The sequence below is a fragment of the Salvelinus namaycush genome, chromosome 18 (assembly GCF_016432855.1).
Source record: "Salvelinus namaycush isolate Seneca chromosome 18, SaNama_1.0, whole genome shotgun sequence".
In the NCBI taxonomy this organism is placed as follows: Eukaryota; Metazoa; Chordata; class Actinopteri; order Salmoniformes; family Salmonidae; genus Salvelinus; species Salvelinus namaycush.
In genome coordinates, this window is record NC_052324.1 from 33,163,594 (window position 1) to 33,184,863 (window position 21,270).

At 40.9% G+C, this 21,270-nt stretch overlaps 1 pseudogene; it reads right to left on the reverse strand.

Moving 5' to 3' along the window:
• The window catches only part of LOC120062918, a 40,374-nt pseudogene that overhangs the window by 18,553 nt on the left and 551 nt on the right, over positions 1-21,270 (reverse strand).

A 21,270-nucleotide genomic window follows, 5' to 3' on the forward strand; every position in this document is an offset into this window, starting at 1 on the left:
GCACACAAATACATGGGAGTGCAGGTAGGCCTCCACGCTTACGCAAGCAAAGGAAAGTAGCAGGGGTCTCCAAACAACAATGACAGGAATCCAATTACAGGGCTTACCCAGAAAAATGTCCAAAAACTGACTAATACCTGGTAAACAGGAGGGAGCACTCAAAACAGTCTAGATAGATCTGTTGTGATCAACAACCGAGAGATTACTCATTGTCAACTAAATAACCCTGAAGTATACTGGGCTATCTAGCAGCCCCCTTACTCACCTGGACTTTCTCTGACAGGGGATTGAAGCGTTTCCATAGCAGCCACCAGCCAGACAGCGAGTCGCCGTAGTTGGTGAGGTTAGTCTCGTCCTGGCTGCCCATGTCGATGGCAATCACTACTTTGGCCCCCATGGAGCGAGCTACGTCAGCTATATACAGAGAGCGAGACAGAAGTAAAGACTGACCAATAACCATGGCATCTACTGTGTACTGTACATCACATACAAGTTAATGTCTCTAACTTGTACAGTATTACAAGTATGCTGACTTTTAATTTCATGTTTTATAGTCATTTGAGACATGGTCATATGAAAACTGACCAGGTAGGTTATTGATGTAGCCACTGTCCATGAGTAAGTGTCCATCTTTGGGGTCACAGAGGGGAGGCATGTACCCAGACAGTGACATGCTGGCACGCACATACCTCCACAGGGAACCTACAGGAGGAGGGAATGCTGAGGTTTAATACTTCTAGAGAGTCAAAGAGCTAGATGATATGTCCCAAATGGCACCCTATTCCCTATATAGTGCACTACTTTTGACCAGGGCACGCATCAAATTATATCTTATTCACTATACTTTAGTTTATTTAGTAAATATTTTCTTAACTCTATTTTCTTAGAACTGCATTGTTGGTTAAGGGCTTGTAAGTAAGCATTTTACGGTAAGGTCTACCTACACCTGTTGTATTCGGCGCATGTGACAAATAAAATAAGATTTGATAGTGAACTACTTTTAACCAGAACCCTAAGGGACCTGGTCAAAAGTAGTATACTACATAGGGACATAGACAGAGAGTAAAGCCAGACAGACCGTCAGTGTGAACCCTCATGGATGAAGCAGTGATATCCGTTGAAGTAGGGGATCCACAGGTCCTAGGACAGTAGGAGGAGCAAGAGGGGGAAAGGGAAATTAAGAGAGGATCATCTAAAACCCCCACACAGAGGATTTCACCTTATCTTGTTTGACCTTGTGTAAATTTGAATAGGGTAAGAGCACAATAAAAATGTAACTGACATCCTAAGTTTGTACCGACAGATGTAGCCTATTGAATATCATTATAGAAATGCATAAAATGCAGCCTCCAATTGACCCTTCGCTAAGCCCCGCCCCAGAATTGTGATAATCTAAATCGCAGCACTCCAATGGATAGCAACTGTCGAAATGGAAAAGTGTCGCGGTAGCTATTGATAAATAAGAACATCAAGACGAAACAGCTGCTTTACAAGTGGGATGCACTGTTGAGTGCTACATCCCGAGGGGTTTGTGCAGATTGTACAGAGATTGTGACAGCCGGTTAAATGACATCCCTTGAGAAGGCAAGAACAAGATGTATGTCAGGAGAAGTGCAGTATTATCATAAGTATATGTATGCTTGGAATAAATACAGAGGAGGAATGGAGGGTAGAAGAGAGACAGAGAGGAAGAGGGTAAGCTTGAGTCGGTTAAAAATGGCAGAAAAAAAGGAGATGGTTTGTTAAAGGGGGCATGGGTTATTGTGTGTTGATTGATGAGGGAAAAAACATTTAATCAATTTTAGAATAAGGCTGTAACGTAACAATATGTGGAAAAAGTCAAGGGGTCTGAATACTTTTTGAATGCACTGTAGACATACCAACAATGCACTGAGCTTGTCTGATACTTTAAGCGCACTGTTTGAATAAATAATTAAGTCACATATTACTCAAAAGGGAGCCAGAGATCAAGATAGCCTAACCAGAAAAAAAACTGTTCCCGACCCACCCCTTCCTCCCGCTCCTGTTGGCCTTTGCAGATTCTGCCATTATGCAATTATATCAATTATAATAACATGTTTTTGTTCTCTTGCCAACTAGATAAAAATTGCCTACATAAAGCCAACCAATAAAAACATTTCAGGTAGAATATCCTGATATAAATAAATATTCTATCAGTGGTGTAAAGTACTTAAATCAAAATACTATAAAGTACTAATTAAGTAATTTTTGGGGTATCTGTACTTTACTATTTATATTTTTGACAACTTTTACTTCACTACATTCTTAAAGAAAAGTATGTACTTTTTACTCCATACATTTATCTCTCTACTCTCTCTAGCCTGTCTGCTACGAACATGCAACATTGTATCAACTGGATAAGGCCCAGCAGCATCCACTAGCAAACTTGCAACATTGTATAAACTATTCTGGGCCCTCAGAGTGTCCTGAGCAGGTGAGCTCTAGACAGACATGGCTGTATTTGCGCAAGGGATAAGAAGTAACCAGGTATTTGATTAAGTTTCCACTGGATCAGAGAATTACATTTTTCCCTTTCACACTGAGGCTCGTTGGTTATCGAAAGGGAGCGAGTTGGAAATATTTTTCAAATACATTGAGGACGTATTGTCATTCTCAATGGATATAAAGACAGACTTTGTTTACTTGCTGTTTGAGGAGGAGAAAGAATACTTTACCAAGCTCCACAGCTCATTAGTGGTGGTGAGTTAAGAATCAGAAATCCCCAAATGGGCAGATTTATTCATTTGCGCACAGGCCCGGTAGTCTATAGGCCTACTTCTGCGTAATCAGGTGTGCGCCCTGACTCAACATTGACAGGAGTGCTCCAAACAGAATATAAGGAATACATTTACAAAACTCGTAAATAGAATGAAATAAACCAAAACTTGTTTCTCACAAGTGTAGCATAGGTCGTGAGCCCCACCAACAAACGTGTCCACTCCGACAATGAGAACGGTAAACGACTGTTATAATAATAATAATAATACTGTATATTGAATGCATTAACAGAAGTTATCATAACCAAACAAACATTGTAGATGAGAAATGATGGGAATTAACGGTAAATGTACTAGGCCTACTGGTGATGTGTCATGACTTGCCCTCCTGGGTGGAGATCAAAGGTTCCAAGACCCCCCCCTCGCAGGAACTTTCTCTCCCTTGCCATGCAGAATTGAGGGGAAATAACAATTTTGTTACAAATCGATTCTTCCCGCCAAAACTCCCAACATCCAAAAGTGGATAATAAACAATATTTCTAACACAAAGAATGTGGGAAATGGTCGGGAGGGACTTAAAGAACAATCATGTCAGATAATTTATTGTTTTCTGATATCATTAAAGACATTATAACAGAAACATTAACTTTGAGTTTTCACAATATATATGTCAGTTACATCTAAATGTTGTAAAACTTTATATGATTAAATATAAATCTATTTGTGAGAAGATGAAATGTGATTTTAGCCTTCTAAATGAGATAATTGTTTTTCAAATTAAGTTTTACCCAGTCAGTAACGACACCCACGTGAGCACAGACATTATGCCAAAAGGAGTGCTTATAAAGGACTCCTAAAGAATTAACATATCAGACCAAAACATGCCGGGTTGCTGCCGGTGTGTAAAGTGGTTCTATCTGTACCCTGAATAGTCAACCACTAGACCAGTACATTGCCGGGTTGCTACTGGCGTGTAAAATGGTTTAAAACTACCAGACCAGCATACGTGCAGCATGAGCTGAATATGTGACAAATGGTTTAAAACTACAAGACCAGAAAATGGTGGGACCCTCTGGAACTTGCGAGTGAAGAGGATAGGGAATATACCGGAACATTCAGTCTGCAGCTGTTTAAATACCGGTAGCCTAGTAAACTCGACCGAGGACCACCGTGTATGTACCTTTGATGTATCCAGTCTAACGAACACTCAGAGACAAAGAAAGCCTTCTACAACTACTAAGGACATTGTGACCTCTGGTGAACAACCAGAGACTTGCATCGAACTACTCGCTGTAGACGGATCGAGTGGTTTCAACAGACAACAAAGACATACAAGTGTATATATATACATTACAATTATTTTTGAATGAGCGGTCGTTCATGTGCAAAGTGTTCACATTCTCATGAGCATAGGTTTCCAACTGTATGTATGATTTCTTTCCCGCTCTTTATCTGTCCCCACCCCCTCTCTATTGTTTAAGAAGCTGTCATATTGGGTTAGTCCACTAGGTACTTTTCATTGTATTATGTTAGTAATCAGTTCAACATATAATCTATCCTGTGTGTGTGCTTATGTAATTCTGTGTGATCAGTTAGTTAGTAAATAAATAAATAATTACGCCAATTTGTGTATCGCTGAGTCATCATTTAGACTAGGGTTCGTGCAGATTTGAAATCAATGACGTTCAGAATGAGACTGATATGAGGTAATAAATGATTGATGAATGACTGGTATGATAACGATATTCCGATATATTCTTGAGTTAATTCGGGAAATGGTAACTCATTAAACAAACTTCTGTGGTGCCCCAAGATTGCTAATGAGTTTAATTGTAACAGGATTAATTTAATCACGTAATAGTTCAACCTAGTTAATTGAATTGATAAAATAACCATCAACACATTAATGATAGTCACGTCACGACATATGTAATGGTGAATTGATAGACGATTAAACTAACAATCAAAGGGAAAACAGTTCACACAATGCAGTTATGAAACAAGGAATGCACACAAATTGGCGGAAAGAGTGCATTCTGGAGAGAGATGTGCCTTGTGCATCAAAGCCCTCCTTGACTCAACATTTGAAAATTACACCCAAGATACATTATCTTCACACATACCGTAGGCTGTACACATACCAACAATGCACTGAGTTTGTCTGATACTTTAAGCGCACTGTTTGAATAAATAATTAAGTCACATATTACTCAAAAGGGAGCCAGAGATCAAGATAGCCTAACCAGAAAAAAAACTGTTCCCGACCCACCCCTTCCTCCCGCTCCTGTTGGCCTTTGCAGATTCTGCCATTATGCAATTATATCAATTATAATAACATGTTTTTGTTCTCTTGCCAACTAGATAAAAATTGCCTACATAAAGCCAACCAATAAAAACATTTCAGGTAGAATATCCTGATATAAATAAATATTCTATCAGTGGTGTAAAGTACTTAAATCAAAATACTATAAAGTACTAATTAAGTAATTTTTGGGGTATCTGTACTTTACTATTTATATTTTTGACAACTTTTACTTCACTACATTCTTAAAGAAAAGTATGTACTTTTTACTCCATACATTTATCTCTCTACTCTCTCTAGCCTGTCTGCTACGAACATGCAACATTGTATCAACTGGATAAGGCCCAGCAGCATCCACTAGCAAACTTGCAACATTGTATAAACTATTCTGGGCCCTCAGAGTGTCCTGAGCAGGTGAGCTCTAGACAGACATGGCTGTATTTGCGCAAGGGATAAGAAGTAACCAGGTATTTGATTAAGTTTCCACTGGATCAGAGAATTACATTTTTCCCTTTCACACTGAGGCTCGTTGGTTATCGAAAGGGAGCGAGTTGGAAATATTTTTCAAATACATTGAGGACGTATTGTCATTCTCAATGGATATAAAGACAGACTTTGTTTACTTGCTGTTTGAGGAGGAGAAAGAATACTTTACCAAGCTCCACAGCTCATTAGTGGTGGTGAGTTAAGAATCAGAAATCCCCAAATGGGCAGATTTATTCATTTGCGCACAGGCCCGGTAGTCTATAGGCCTACTTCTGCGTAATCAGGTGTGTGCCCTGACTCAACATTGACAGGAGTGCTCCAAACAGAATATAAGGAATACATTTACAAAACTCGTAAATAGAATGAAATAAACCAAAACTTGTTTCTCACAAGTGTAGCATAGGTCGTGAGCCCCACCAACAAACGTGTCCACTCCGACAATGAGAACGGTAAACGACTGTTATAATAATAATAATAATACTGTATATTGAATGCATTAACAGAAGTTATCATAACCAAACAAACATTGTAGATGAGAAATGATGGGAATTAACGGTAAATGTACTAGGCCTACTGGTGATGTGTCATGACTTGCCCTCCTGGGTGGAGATCAAAGGTTCCAAGACCCCCCCCCCCCCCCCTCGCAGGAACTTTCTCTCCCTTGCCATGCAGAATTGAGGGGAAATAACAATTTTGTTACAAATCGATTCTTCCCGCCAAAACTCCCAACATCCAAAAGTGGATAATAAACAATATTTCTAACACAAAGAATGTGGGAAATGGTCGGGAGGGACTTAAAGAACAATCATGTCAGATAATTTATTGTTTTCTGATATCATTAAAGACATTATAACAGAAACATTAACTTTGAGTTTTCACAATATATATGTCAGTTACATCTAAATGTTGTAAAACTTTATATGATTAAATATAAATCTATTTGTGAGAAGATGAAATGTGATTTTAGCCTTCTAAATGAGATAATTGTTTTTCAAATTAAGTTTTACCCAGTCAGTAACGACACCCACGTGAGCACAGACATTATGCCAAAAGGAGTGCTTATAAAGGACTCCTAAAGAATTAACATATCAGACCAAAACATGCCGGGTTGCTGCCGGTGTGTAAAGTGGTTCTATCTGTACCCTGAATAGTCAACCACTAGACCAGTACATTGCCGGGTTGCTACTGGCGTGTAAAATGGTTTAAAACTACCAGACCAGCATACGTGCAGCATGAGCTGAATATGTGACAAATGGTTTAAAACTACAAGACCAGAAAATGGTGGGACCCTCTGGAACTTGCGAGTGAAGAGGATAGGGAATATACCGGAACATTCAGTCTGCAGCTGTTTAAATACCGGTAGCCTAGTAAACTCGACCGAGGACCACCGTGTATGTACCTTTGATGTATCCAGTCTAACGAACACTCAGAGACAAAGAAAGCCTTCTACAACTACTAAGGACATTGTGACCTCTGGTGAACAACCAGAGACTTGCATCGAACTACTCGCTGTAGACGGATCGAGTGGTTTCAACAGACAACAAAGACATACAAGTGTATATATATACATTACAATTATTTTTGAATGAGCGGTCGTTCATGTGCAAAGTGTTCACATTCTCATGAGCATAGGTTTCCAACTGTATGTATGATTTCTTTCCCGCTCTTTATCTGTCCCCACCCCCTCTCTATTGTTTAAGAAGCTGTCATATCGGGTTAGTCCACTAGGTACTTTTCATTGTATTATGTTAGTAATCAGTTCAACATATAATCTATCCTGTGTGTGTGCTTATGTAATTCTGTGTGATCAGTTAGTTAGTAAATAAATAAATAATTACGCCAATTTGTGTATCGCTGAGTCATCATTTAGACTAGGGTTCGTGCAGATTTGAAATCAATGACGTTCAGAATGAGACTGATATAAGGTAATAAATGATTGATGAATGACTGGTATGATAACGATATTCCGATATATTCTTGAGTTAATTCGGGAAATGGTAACTCATTAAACAAACTTCTGTGGTGCCCCAAGATTGCTAATGAGTTTAATTGTAACAGGATTAATTTAATCACGTAATAGTTCAACCTAGTTAATTGAATTGATAAAATAACCATCAACACATTAATGATAGTCACGTCACGACATATGTAATGGTGAATTGATAGACGATTAAACTAACAATCAAAGGGAAAACAGTTCACACAATGCAGTTATGAAACAAGGAATGCACACAAATTGGCGGAAAGAGTGCATTCTGGAGAGAGATGTGCCTTGTGCATCAAAGCCCTCCTTGACTCAACATTTGAAAATTACACCCAAGACACATTATCTTCACACATACCGTAGGCTTAAGGAATACTCTCTCACAAACGGTATCATGTCCAAAGCAGTAGCCATTTATGGAGAACCAATGCAATTGAAACAAATGCAATTTCACTTATTTTCTCAATTTTATAACATTTATTGGTGTGCAGAGGCAAATACCCTCGTAGCACGCATGCCTTACATTGCCAATGCCTGTCTTAGAGTGATGGACTTTGCCATCCCCGTGGCCTCCGCAATGGATTAGTCAGTCCACTGAGATGGGCACGAATCAGACAGGTGTCTCGTGTGCCATGATTACATTTTTTTATTTGCGACTGCTCAACTAAAGAAATCTCAGTCGACCACCAGCCTATTGACCAAACAATCGACCACTCGACTAAATAGGGTCAGCCCTAAAGCTGAGATATCTGCCACCTTGGTGTCAGAAGAGGGGAAGGAGAAGTTGAGTGTTGTCCGCATAGCAATGATAGGAGAAACCATGTGAGGATATGACGGAGCCAAGTGACTTGGTGTAAAAAGAAAAGAGCAGAGGGCCTACAATCGAGCCCTGGGGGACACCAGTAGTGACAGTACGTGGTGGAGACACAGATCCTCTCCACACCACCTGGTAGGAGCGACCTGCCAGGTAGGATGCAATCCAGGAGTGTGCAGAGCCTAAGACGGCCAACCCTGAGAGGGTGGAGAGGAGGATTTGATGGTTTCAAGGGTTTTGACTTCTTAAACACGGCAGAAAGCTAACACAATATGATGCTCTGTAACCTTATTAATTCAGCTGCTTACTTAGATAACTAGCAAGTCAAGAGGTCGCGTTAACACAGAATTATAGAATATCTTGCTGTGTTTTGTAAAAACAGATCTAAAATGCTTCTTATTGGAATTTCTGGTCAGCATCAGACTCATTTTGTGCTTCAGCTGCACTTTTCCACTTGGATGAGAATTCATGAAATGGCATTCTATCAGCAGACAACGCTCTAGAAATATGATGGACATGAATTGTTTTCGCAAAAAATACCTTGCTTTTTCATTGTAAGCTCATTTTACTTGTCATCTGATGAAAATTAAGCTATTTTTGGCCAAATGTGTTGCACTAATTCGTTTTCTTTGAAGGAAAACTATAGTTGCATGTCCCTGATCACTCTATTGAAGCAAAAAAACACTTGACTTTCAATATGAAATGCGACCCCTGTCAATACACAGCTGAACTCACCTGCTCCCACCTTATCCCGTTGTACTATTTATAAACAAACTGTCTAAGCTCTGGGGAACTAAAAGAAGGAAGCCTGTACAGAATACAAATATTCCAAAAACATGAATCCTGTTGGCAATAAGACACTAAAGTAAAATTGCAAAAAATGTGGCAAAGAATTTAACTTTATGTCCTGAATACAAAGTGTTATGTTTGGGGCAAATCCCACACAGCACATCACTAAGTACCACTCTTCATATTTTCAAGCATGGTGGTGGCTGCATCATGTTATGGGTATGCTTGTCATCGACAAGGACTATGGAGTTTTTTTTAAATTAAAATAAACGGAATAGAGCTAAGCACAGGCAAAATCCTAGAGGAAAACTTGGTTCAGTTTGGTTTCCAACAGACACTGGGAGACAAATTCAACTTTCAGCAGGACAATAACCTAAAGACAAGGCCAAATATGCACTGGAGTTTCTTACCAAGATAACATTGAATGTTCCCTACATTTAACTACAAAAAAATGCACCATTTTCACATGTTGATGTTGGGGTGGTGCTGGAGATGAATATGAAATAGAAAAACTGAAATGTTCCTTTAAATTTAATAATAAATAGTGGCCTAGTTACAGTTTTGACTGAAGTCTGCTTGAAAATCTACGGCAGGACATGAAAATGGTTGTCTAGCAATGACCAACTTGACAGAACATGAATACTTTTTAAAGAATAATGTGCAAATATTGTAGAATCCAGGTGTGCAAAGCTCTTAGAGACTTACCCAGAAAGACTCCCAGCTGTAATCACTGCCAAAGGTGATTCTAACATGTATTGACTCAGGGGTGTGAATACTTATGTAAATTAGATACTCCTGTATTTCATTTAATACATTTGCAAAAAATTATGCGACATTGTGTGTAGATGGGTGAGAAAATGTTTGAATCAATTTTGAATTCAGGCTGTAACGCAACAAAATGTGGAATACGTCAAGGGCTATGAATACTTTCTGAAGGAACTGTATATCTTTTCATATGTGCAATGTGAATGCAAGAGACAAGTTGGAATGTCTGACTGAAATGCAGGACAAATCAACCCATCTAAATTAGTGGTGTTTGAATTTGTTGATAAAATGCGGGACATGATTGTTTGGTTGTGGGACAAAGGGCCAAAATGCAGGACTGTCCCGCACAATTCAGGACATGTGGTCATATTAACCACAAAAAAAACCAGCACGAGGCTTATTCTTTAACCAGTCACTATTAGAAATGGAATCCTGTCATTGGGAGTGGACTACAGTATAACCTACTCAGTCTCACCTCAATCTGTTTGTCCTTAAAGACAGAGCTTATGCTGTTGAAGGAAGCCCCAGAGAACATGGAGGTCACAGGGTACGTCAGGTCGAACACATTCTTGAAGATGGACCCCATGTCCAAGGGATGGAGAGGGGAGAGAGATACAGTAAACTTCTTTAATGCATTTAATCCAGTTCCTTGAATTTTATTTGACATATTTAAAATATAGAGTTGTCTCAGCCACTGGAGTACAACAATACATACATCAAAAATCATCAAAAATGCTAAACACAAAGTCTACTGACTTATTTTCATTGTGGTCCTGTACCTACTCACCATGGCCCACTCGCGAGCGTGAACCCTCATACGGCTGCTGCTCTTCTCCTCAGCGTACAGCGCCCCCATCAGGGAGCCGATGGAGGTTCCACCCACCATGTCCACAGGGATTCCTGCCTCGTTGATCGCCCGCAGGATGCCAACTTGAGAGCAGCCCCTGGATAGAGGAACACAGACCACGGTTAGGTTACAGATTCCAAAAAAATAGCACTGTACAATAAGCACAGTCAGTGTGTGAGTAAAATAAGGGGAAAGGGGGGGATGTTCAGCCTAAGAAGCCTTTAGTGGACATTCAAGTAGAGCAGTATTTAGGGGACTAGAGTGAGTAGTACCCACCTTGACCCAGCTCCTGGACATGCCAGAGCAGAAAGGAAAGAGAAGCAGAAAGTAGACAAGACAGACAGAAAGGCCATAATCAAAAGACAGGCCTCACAGAAACACAGCAAGGTAGACAGAGGAGAGAGTAATGCAGAGCAAACAGACACTAAGAGCACTATACTATAAATGTAAAGTTAGGCAAAAATGTGGAAAAACCATTACATGGGACTAAAATCACAAAATAATGGTCTTTATATAATTGCAGAGTTGTAACAATATGCAGCATAGAAATCATAATATGACTACTGCAGATTACATATCTAATCAGCTTCAAAAGTCCTACTGATGGTGCTGCATGTTCATGAGCATGTTACACTGGAGTGTGAGGTAAAGAGAGAGTAGCAGTACCTAGCACCCCCTCCCCCTAGCACCAGGGTGATGGTGTTGCCTGTCAGTATTCTGGCCAGACGGCTGAAGTCAGAGTGGCGGTCCGGAGGCTTCTGGAAAGCACGCTCGTACATCTCTCTCTGAGGATGACCACACAGGACCACAGCAGGAACACAAGACCAGGGGTAGAGGGGAAGAGTCTGCAAATTAGTGATTCATCCCAATTGGCACCCTATTCCCTAGTACACTACTTTTGAGTGCTATGTAGTACTCTATATAGGAAACAGGGTGCTATTTGGGAAGCAGACTAGGTTAGGCTGTCCTTTAAAGGCTTCTTTCTGAGACCTACATCATATGAGCAGTGAAGCAGAGTGAACCAAGACCAAGAAGTAGGTTGAATATTCCCTAGTGAGAGGAGCTGGGATTATTCTGGCTGAGGTGTGTGTGTACCAGCTTGGACACGCTGCTCTTGGAAAAGTGTGTGTGTGCGTGTGCTTGCATTGCCTGTGTCTGCCTGTGTGTCTCTGTGCCTGTTTGTATGTGTGTGTGTGTGTGTGTGTATATATATAAGGTACCAGTTTAGGCAGGCTCCTCTTGGAGAAGACCCTGTGTGGACAGGAGAGGTGCAGGTGTTTGGAGATCCAGCTCCTCATGTTGAGCCAGTCAACAGTGCCCTAGGGCGGGGGACCATCCTCCCTGTGCAGCAGAACCAGCTGCTTCTGTGCCCGCACAGCACTGCCCTCCAGCATCCGCTCCAACTAGGGGACAGAGGCCACAGCACAGGGACAACAGGGTCATACCCACAGTGGAGTTAAGGTTGTATTCCAAATGGCACCCTATTTCCTATATAGGCCATTACTTTGGACCAGAGCCCCATAGCCATCTGGAACACATCCCAAGTCATGATGTCACTGACAGCTGGGTGGAAATGTTATCTGGAAATACAAATAGCTGTGAAACTCTAAAGTCTTCTGTCACAAGCTGCATCTCACACGATGTCCTATCCATCATGTAATAATAAACTATTGGACCAGATCCATATGTGTTCAAACATTCAGTAGTAGCTTTATAAGAAGTACACTGTTTAAGAGGGATTGGGTGCCCATCAATATTATCCCTTCATAGCAATCAGACAGCAGAGAATTAAATAGTCCAAAAGCCTGTGGAGGTTGTGAAATATGACCACAAGCTATTCTTTTCTATGGGTATCATGATGAAGAGACTCAATGTAAGACCGTATGCCTGCTCCTTAACAAAGCAGAGTGAGGGTAGAAAAGACACGAAACGTGGATTTAAAAAATCATGAGCTTGCCTTGGGCTCAGTTTCAAAATATCACCTTTTTTTATATGACAGTTGTGTGTGGAAAAAATATTCTTTGTATTTTATTCCGTTATATTCCATTATATTCTTACTATAAAATATATGGGTGTTGACTGTAATCAGGGTATGTGTGTTTTGTCTGTTTAAATGAACAAAATAACATTTCATTTGGATGATGCCGTCATGGCTGCACAGAACCTTAACATAATTGAGCTCAAAATATGCCATTCTGTTATTTTGAAAATGCATTTCATTATTCTTCGAATGTTTCTTAAAACAAATGAATAATGGATTTCTTTTGATGGTGTATATTCAGTTGATTTATTAAAATAGATGTCTGACCACATCGGCCCACGTCTACTCATACTCCTAAACATGCCGGCATGTGCACAGGAGACATAAAGGCTTACCCTGGCGAGAATGTGGTAAAAATGGGACTGTATGAATTGGGTTCTAAAAAATATTGCCAGATTTTTTATTTTACAGGCAACATACCGTAAAGTCTGTCTCTAAAGGGTAAAAGAGACAAGCTTTGTTAATCTCCTTCCTCATTAAGCTAGAGCATCAGTCATTCAACCCCTAATTAACAGACTTACTTTAATAGGGGTTAAACCTAACAAAGCTAATTAAGAATCCCTTTACACTTCACTAATCCACACACACACAAACACACTCATTACTCTTTACCAGTAATTCCACTTGATAAGATATTGCTTTAAACAAAGTAGTCCCTTGACTATCCTAATTCCAATTAGGCAGATAAGGTTTTATATGTTGATTATTTATTCAGCTGCCCTTCATCAGGTTCCCCTTGTAAAATAGGTCTTCTGAATGGGACTTCCCAGTTAAATAAAGGTTAAAGATTTTTTTTTCTTAAAGGCTGTGCGTTTTGTACCTCGCCCACAGTGGGCTCAGCCTCTCCTAGTCCCACAATGATGATGCAGTCGGCCTGACGGATGCAGCGCTGGGTCCAGGGGGTTAGGGTATCGTCTGATTGGTAGAGAACGATGCGGTGGATGTCCTCCTGCTGCCCCAGCCAACTGGACAGACGGTACTCATGCACACTATAGAGGAGAGGTGAGATGTGTTTGTGTTTTCATCAACTATGACAATGAATTGATCTTGACACTAATGTGCTAAAGCAGATAAGAGAGTGCATGCCTGACATTATGACATCATTTCTGGTGGTGTCTCTGCTTTAGCTGCTGCTTCTCGTATTCTGGCTCGCTGATACGTCATGTTGAGGTCAGCAGACATGACACCTGAGAGTGTGAGGAGAGAGCATTCAGACACACGGAGCAGGGCTTGTACAGTACAGGTGTGTGTGTGTGTGTGTGTGCATGAGGTAATGGATGCTTACTTGACACTGCCACAGGAGTGGACTGAGAGCGAGACCTCTTTCCTTTAGTGGTGGGGCTGCTATCTAAAAGACAGCACTTCCTCTCCCCATTCTCTGAAACACCATACAGCAACACCATGAGTATACAGCAACACCATGAGTATGTGTTTCCAGAAAGCCACCATTGTTCATAGTGACATAACATAACAGCCTCCACATTCATGCATCTGGATCAATATTTACATGATAAAGTGTTCCAAATGTAATCCAGACATAATCCAGACTAGAGTTTCACATTTCCAGTAGCTTTCCCAAAATTGCCATGTTTTCCCAGAAACCCCAGTTGGAGGATTCCCAGATTTTCTGCTTATACCCTGCTGATTTCAGGAATCTTTCAACTGGGATTTGTCTTTTGGAGAGAAAGTTACCTGAATTATGGAACCCTATGCTGTCACGTCCTGACCTTAGAGATCCTTTTTATGTCTCTGTTTTGGTTGGTCAGGGCGTGAGTTTGGCTGGGCATTCTATGTCTGGTGTTCTATGTTGTCCTTGTGTTGTATTTCTATGTCTGGCCTGATATGGTTCTCAATCAGAGGCAGCTGTCATTCATTGTCTCTGATTGAGAATCATATTTAGGTAGCCTGTTCCCACCTGTGTTTGTGGGTGGTTGTATCCGGTTTAGTGTTTGTGTCACCTTTCAGGACTGTGCATTTGTCGTGTTTGGTTTAGTGTTGCATATTTTATTAAATGATATGAACACTTACCACGCTGCACCTTGGTCCTCTTCTTCTCCTCCAGGCGACAAGCATTACATATGCAAAACCAAAGGATAAATGATCATTCAATGCAATGATGCTGAGACTGACCAGTGAGATGACCATCCCATAATAACTGACCTGTGTCACTAGGCCCCTTCTCATGGCCAGACTCTTCAGACTGAGTCTGTCTATGAGAACCCCCTCTATCAGGCCCAGCCTCTTCAGACCGGGAGTGCTGTCTGTGTAGACCCCTGTCAGGGTTGGCTTCACCTATCACACTGCCACCAAGGGGACTGCCTGGCTCTCCTGAAACACAACACACACAGAGAACCATCAGGTTTATGCATTCCCTTCAAAGATGAAATACCCAGTCATTAATCTCAGGTTAACCCAGAACTAAAGTCTTGAGTAATTGGTCAGCTGCTGGGTCCATACATGTTAAAAGAAGAGATTAAGAGATGCTAGAATGAGGAGCGGAACTGGAACGAGGCGCTCCACCCTCTCTCTTTGCAAGTTATGGGAAAGTCTATGGGCTGAATGTCCCGACCCCTTCTGAGAATTCAAAATATGCTAAAACCTGCGAAAACATAATTTGTCCAAATAACAAGTGTCGAAAAACCCAAGCACCAGACCTATTGCTGCTCGTTAGCTATCGGCAGCCATAGTATAAATACAGTGTCTGTCTGTCAGATCTATGATACAATGTATGTTTACGTAGTCTGCCCACGAGATTACCCAGTCATGGATCATCTTTCATTATTGTTGCAAAAAAAACAGAACACTCAAAACATGAGCACAATGGCAGCTCTTCCTTTAAAGAACTCCAGGCCCCAAAAACACGGGTGGAACTAAAAAATTGAGCCAGGATTTCTGGAGGGACTACTTTTACATGCGCACCTGGCAGATAAGCATGGGTATAAAATGTTTGGGCTTAGCTTTGCTTGGGTCCTCGACATACAAACAGCTCATTGTTCAACCCTAAAGATGCAACTGGTATGTAATGTTTGGAATTATTTATTATGTTGCATCCAGTGCTTAGCACAATTTACATGTTTAACTCTGGTAGGAGTGGTGACTTCTTTTTTTGTGGATATTTTCTGACCACAGAATGCATGGGGGAAAAAGAGGTTTGGTGGCACCTCAGAACACTATTTTGGAGAACATTGTCCGGCGCTCAAGTGGTTATCAACCTATTCCTATTCCCTATTCCTTATTCCTCTGTCATTCAACTACTCTATTCAACAAATCAACTGTTTCAACATATTCAACAAATGGCATCAAAACCATAATAAAACACTAAAAAGGAATTGAGTTGTCCCTTTGCATCCTTCACGTGTTGAGCAAGCCGTTTTCAAGTTTGGGCAGAGCTGAAATAATTATAACACCTAGACAACTTGACAATTATTGAGGTCTCTATGTATGTATGTGTGTGTGTGTGTGTGCGTGTCTCATACCGCATTGAAGAGCTCAGTGGTGAGACCTAGGTAGTTGTGAAGGGCTAGGAAGGTCACTCTGCAGGCACACCATGATGATCTAGAAAGGACAACAAAAAGTAACAACGGCCCCACTGTTTTGGGAGAGCAGAACAGAGTACAGCCAGGCTGTGTCCCTGAAAATACTAAATACTCAGCGATTTTGTATCTTGCGGTTAGCTGTGTAGCTACAGAATAATGTTTCAGTTGCATACAAACCAGTCAGGGGTGTAATCTCCAGTATTTGAGTGATATTATATAATCGCTGATTTCCCTATCTACAGATCACATCCCAAATGGCACTGAATCAGATGGGCCCTGGTCAAAAGTAGTGGGACACACCCTAGGACACCCTAGGAAAAGTAGTGGGACACACCCTAGGACACCCTAGGAAAAGTAGTGGGACGCACACAGTCTGTCATTGATAGTAACAGTACCTGGATAACGCGGACCAGAGTCTCTGGGTATTTCTCAAACACACACTGGAAGGCAGCAGCTGGAAGACGCAGTATGGTAGAAGGGGCTGCAGCTCTGGCAGATAGTCTTGTAGGGGGCTGAGTGACCCTGGGATGCATAAGGTGGTAGAGGACGAGAGGAATTCATTCTAGCTTAGTTCAGTGGTGGCTGGTGTCACTTTAAACCAGAGGACGGGCTCCTTGTAATGGCTGGAATGGAATAAATGGAATGGTATAAAATACATCAAGCACATGGTTTTCCATTCCAGCCATTACTATGAGTCGTTTGCCCCTCACCAGCCTCCTGTGTCTTCGGTACTTATCAGAGTGGAGCGGATATAAAAACATGCACTAGTTGAGTCAAAGGGTAAATGACAGAGTGGAAAGCGTAACGTACAGTGATGACATCCAGGATACTGAGCAGACTATGGACACTGTCTCCTGGCAACACCTCCTTCACAACCACATCTGTCCCATCCTATAACAACAAAATACATTTAATTTTCATTTGACTGACAAATTTTACATGCATAATACATGTAGTTGTAAACGCATCGTAATGGCGGAGATCACTTCACCTCATGACCTTGGGGCGAAATGTTTGTCAAAGATGGAATACAATTTCCTTTCAATCACTGCAAATACCTTCGTCATTTTCCTATTCATTGAGGTGAAATAACATTGTCTCCAGCACCAGATAGATATAGCATGTGGAGACCTTACACTCTCATGTATGCAGAGCTCCAGACGGCCATCTTTCACCACGTAGATGCTGTCGTCGATGTCCCCGGGAGGGAAGAGAGGCGCCATCTCATGGAGCTGCACAAACACCATGTGACGACACAGCTCCAGGAACAGAGGCTTCTCAAAGTGGCCCAGGACCCTGGTGAGATGGATTACACATGGGTTATCGCTCACAGGCTTTGCTAACACAACTGTTGGTAATGCAACACCTTACAACATGAGAACCCATAACTTACTCAGTCTAGGTGAGGGATACTCAAATCTGGATCTTGAGTCTAGGTACACTCTGGTTTTATTTTTTATCTGGTAGTTAATTGAACTCACCATGTGTCCTGGGTTTGTTGTTGTTTAACCTATTTTTTTTTTTAAATAATAATTATTCAGGCGAGTCAATTAAGAACAAATTCTTTTTTACAATGTCGGCCTGGATTAAAGTGCAAGAATAAGAATTATCAGTGTAACTGGACTCAAGGTCCAGATTTGAGTATCCCTGGTCTAGGTGTTGACGTATGTTTGCGGTTTGAGCATGTAGAGCACCTCAGAGGGCAGGTGGGAGTTCTGCACGTCAAACTCTGAGGTCAGCCTCCAGCAGAAAGGGAGGGGGCTCCTTAGCCACCAGGGTGGGAGGCTCCTTGCTAATGCGTAGGATCTGGGACACAAAGTGTTAGCCTTAGTGCGTGGCGTTCAAACTCATCCTTAAAACTAACAAAACTTGGTCAAATTGTTCATCATCAGGAAAAGAGAGGTTATCACTTCAGGTATCATCTGAATACACAATGTAGTCATGACTCACTTTCGTGCTATAGACAGGACTTTAGTTCTCTTCCTGATTCGCTGCTTCTGGGACCCTGAGGTAGAGATAGGGGTTGAGGTAGAGGACAAGGTCTGCACCTGGTATGGAGAAAAACAGGGAGACATATTTTTATTTAAATATACTCTGTGGAACCAGCCTGATCGCACGGTAGCTCACATTCTGACAAGTGAAATGAAACCAGAGCACAGTGCTCAGTCCGCTTGACCAGGCTACAGTAGAGCCTAACATACAGACAATCTACTGTATCTCTATGTGCTATTTATACTGACAATAACGCAATAACAGTTATGGGAGACACACTAGACAAAATATGTGAGGGACTGACCTTTCTCATGATCTTTCTGCCATAAAACATAACTTTGTCTCTTCTCCTGAAGAAATAGTGAGGCTGCTGCTCCTCTGAAAAACACATACAGAAACATGCCATGAACATATTAGGCCTAAATGGCTTTTAGAGCTAATTTACTGTTTTTTGGGGGGGTTCATTACAATGTTACAAACTTGAACAATGTTCACTATTTTACTGGTTTCAAATATTTTGGTTTCAATTATTTGCTAATTCAAGTAGGTAGTTACTGTACAACAACTGATTCTAACAATTAAATCAAATAGTAAGCTCTTCAGTTATTAGGGAATGGAGGCAGGCAATACAGACTGTACTGTTCGTGTCTTCTGTAGAATAAAACCACAACAACGCCTATGAGAGACACTCCCAGTACAGCTACGATCAGCACACCAGTCCACTGGGAGGGGAAAAGAAGATGATTATTTGGCGTGAACCAAACCACATCCACACTAATATATTGGCTAGGGGTTTGTCCCAAATGACACCCGATTCTCTATAAAATGCACTACTTTAGACCAAAGCCCTAGTAGGCCTACTCTGGGAGCAATTTGGGATGCAGAAACAGTAGGCTTTTGGCATGCTGATCTAAGAACAGCCACAAAAGCATTTTTTGCAGAGTAAGTGCTGGAGAAGAAAGTGTTGGGTAGCTACCTGGCAATGGCATAGCAGTCTCTGTTCTGTCCTCCACCCAATGTTGCATTCTGGAGGCACCAGGCTCTACAAAACCAAAAGGAAACCAACATTCAGCTGATGTGTATTCATGACCAAGCATTTAGGAGGTTAGATAGAGGAATGGAATCAAAGACTGCATATTAGACAGGGTAGACTATTGCCTCAGAGTGGGTAGGAGACATATAACTTGGTTTATTACTGGGTATGTACTGCAGCTGTCCTCATCTTTGTCATCCACCTTGTCATCCATTCCTGGCAACAACAAAACAAGGTCACAGTGGAAGAGACTGTAGAATATGTCAGAAAGTCTTTCTCCCACACTTCAATCATTCCATACAGTGATAGGCCTAATCAGAAGGGAATGGGGTTAAAGGTGCATTGTGTGAATTATTGAACTCCTAAAAAGTAATTAAGGCAAAACTTCCCCTAACAAAACAGATTAGAAATGAGAACACTGGATCACTCACTGGCTGTAGTCACAGAGAACTGCCACAGTGTGTCTTTCTGCTGCACTCTGTAACCAGACACCCTCTGGCCACTGCACTTGCATACTTGAATAGACTCACCCAAACAAGGAGGCTACACTACACACCAAAGTAAACAGATTGTTCATGACAGGCATAACAATGGTTTAAAGTCAAATCAAATAAGGCCTGTATAAGACCTGAGTATATTAAATATCAAATTTGCCTGATCTAACGAAGTTCATAAAATACTGAGCAGGTGCACTGCAGGATTGTTTTCAAGAACTGGACTTTTTGCCTAGCTGTGCTTGATCAACAAACTGACAAAACACAGGCATACCACTCTACGAACGTTTCCCTTGCCTTAATGTATCTATTGAAGAAATATGGAACAATAAGACTATATTTCCAATCAATTACATTTAATCCCAGATATTAAATTGGTGCTCATAGGTCCAGGCAGTGGACGGCTATTTACCGAGGTAAAGTTGGTTTTAGACATTCAACAGACCAGTGTCTACTGGACAAAGATATGGCTTTTTCTTTGCAACTCTGCCTAGAAGGCCAGCATCCCGGAGTTGCCTCTTCACTGTTGACATTGAGACTGGTGTTTTGCGGGTACTATTTAATGAAGATGCTAGTTGAGGACTTGTGAGGCATCTGTTTCTCAAACTAGACACTCTAATGTGCTTGTCCTCTTGCTCAGTTGTGCACCGGGGCCTCCCACTCCTCTTTCTATTCTGGTTAGAGCCAGTTTGCGCTGTTCTGTGAAGGTATTAGGTATTACCATATCCCTTTCAATTCACATTCCTTGCAGAAATAACTATTTGCAAACATTGTGTAACTTCATGTAGAACAAATTGCACTTGAAATTAACATTTCTTTAAAGTTATTGCAAATAAATGCATATTTTAACTTTTTTCTGCGACAATCACTGAATTAGTTATTGATCTCTTCATCTTTAAATGCAATATTTGAGATTTTATGTATTTCAATCAAATCAAAACTGGAATTTCTACTCAAAGCAAAGGTTGTAAAAGTATGCTAGACATTTATAGAATAAATCATACATGGTTTGATGTTTCTGTGACAAACAGTGAATTAGTTATTGATTTATACGGCTTTTAATGGCATTTGATAGATGTGATGTATTTCTATTAAATCAAAACTGGAATTTCTACTCAAAACAGATTGTAAAAGTATTGTAACGACCCTGGGTTTATAAGCGCGGAAATCAAAACTGCCACACGAGCATGCTTTTGCGGCCCAGTCGATAGCGCGCCGGACCTCGGGCTAGAAGGTCGAGGGTTCGAGACCTGCTCCCTGCTGTTTCATTACAGTATGCTAGACATTTATAGAATAAATCATATCTAGTTTGATGATTTTGTGACAAATGGTGAATTCTTTATTGATTTTTAAATTGCTTTTGGCGAATGTCTGTTGAATGTCCGAATGTGTGAATATAAAACCAACTTTACCTCGGTCGGCTATATGGCCATTTGGGTAACAACTGTC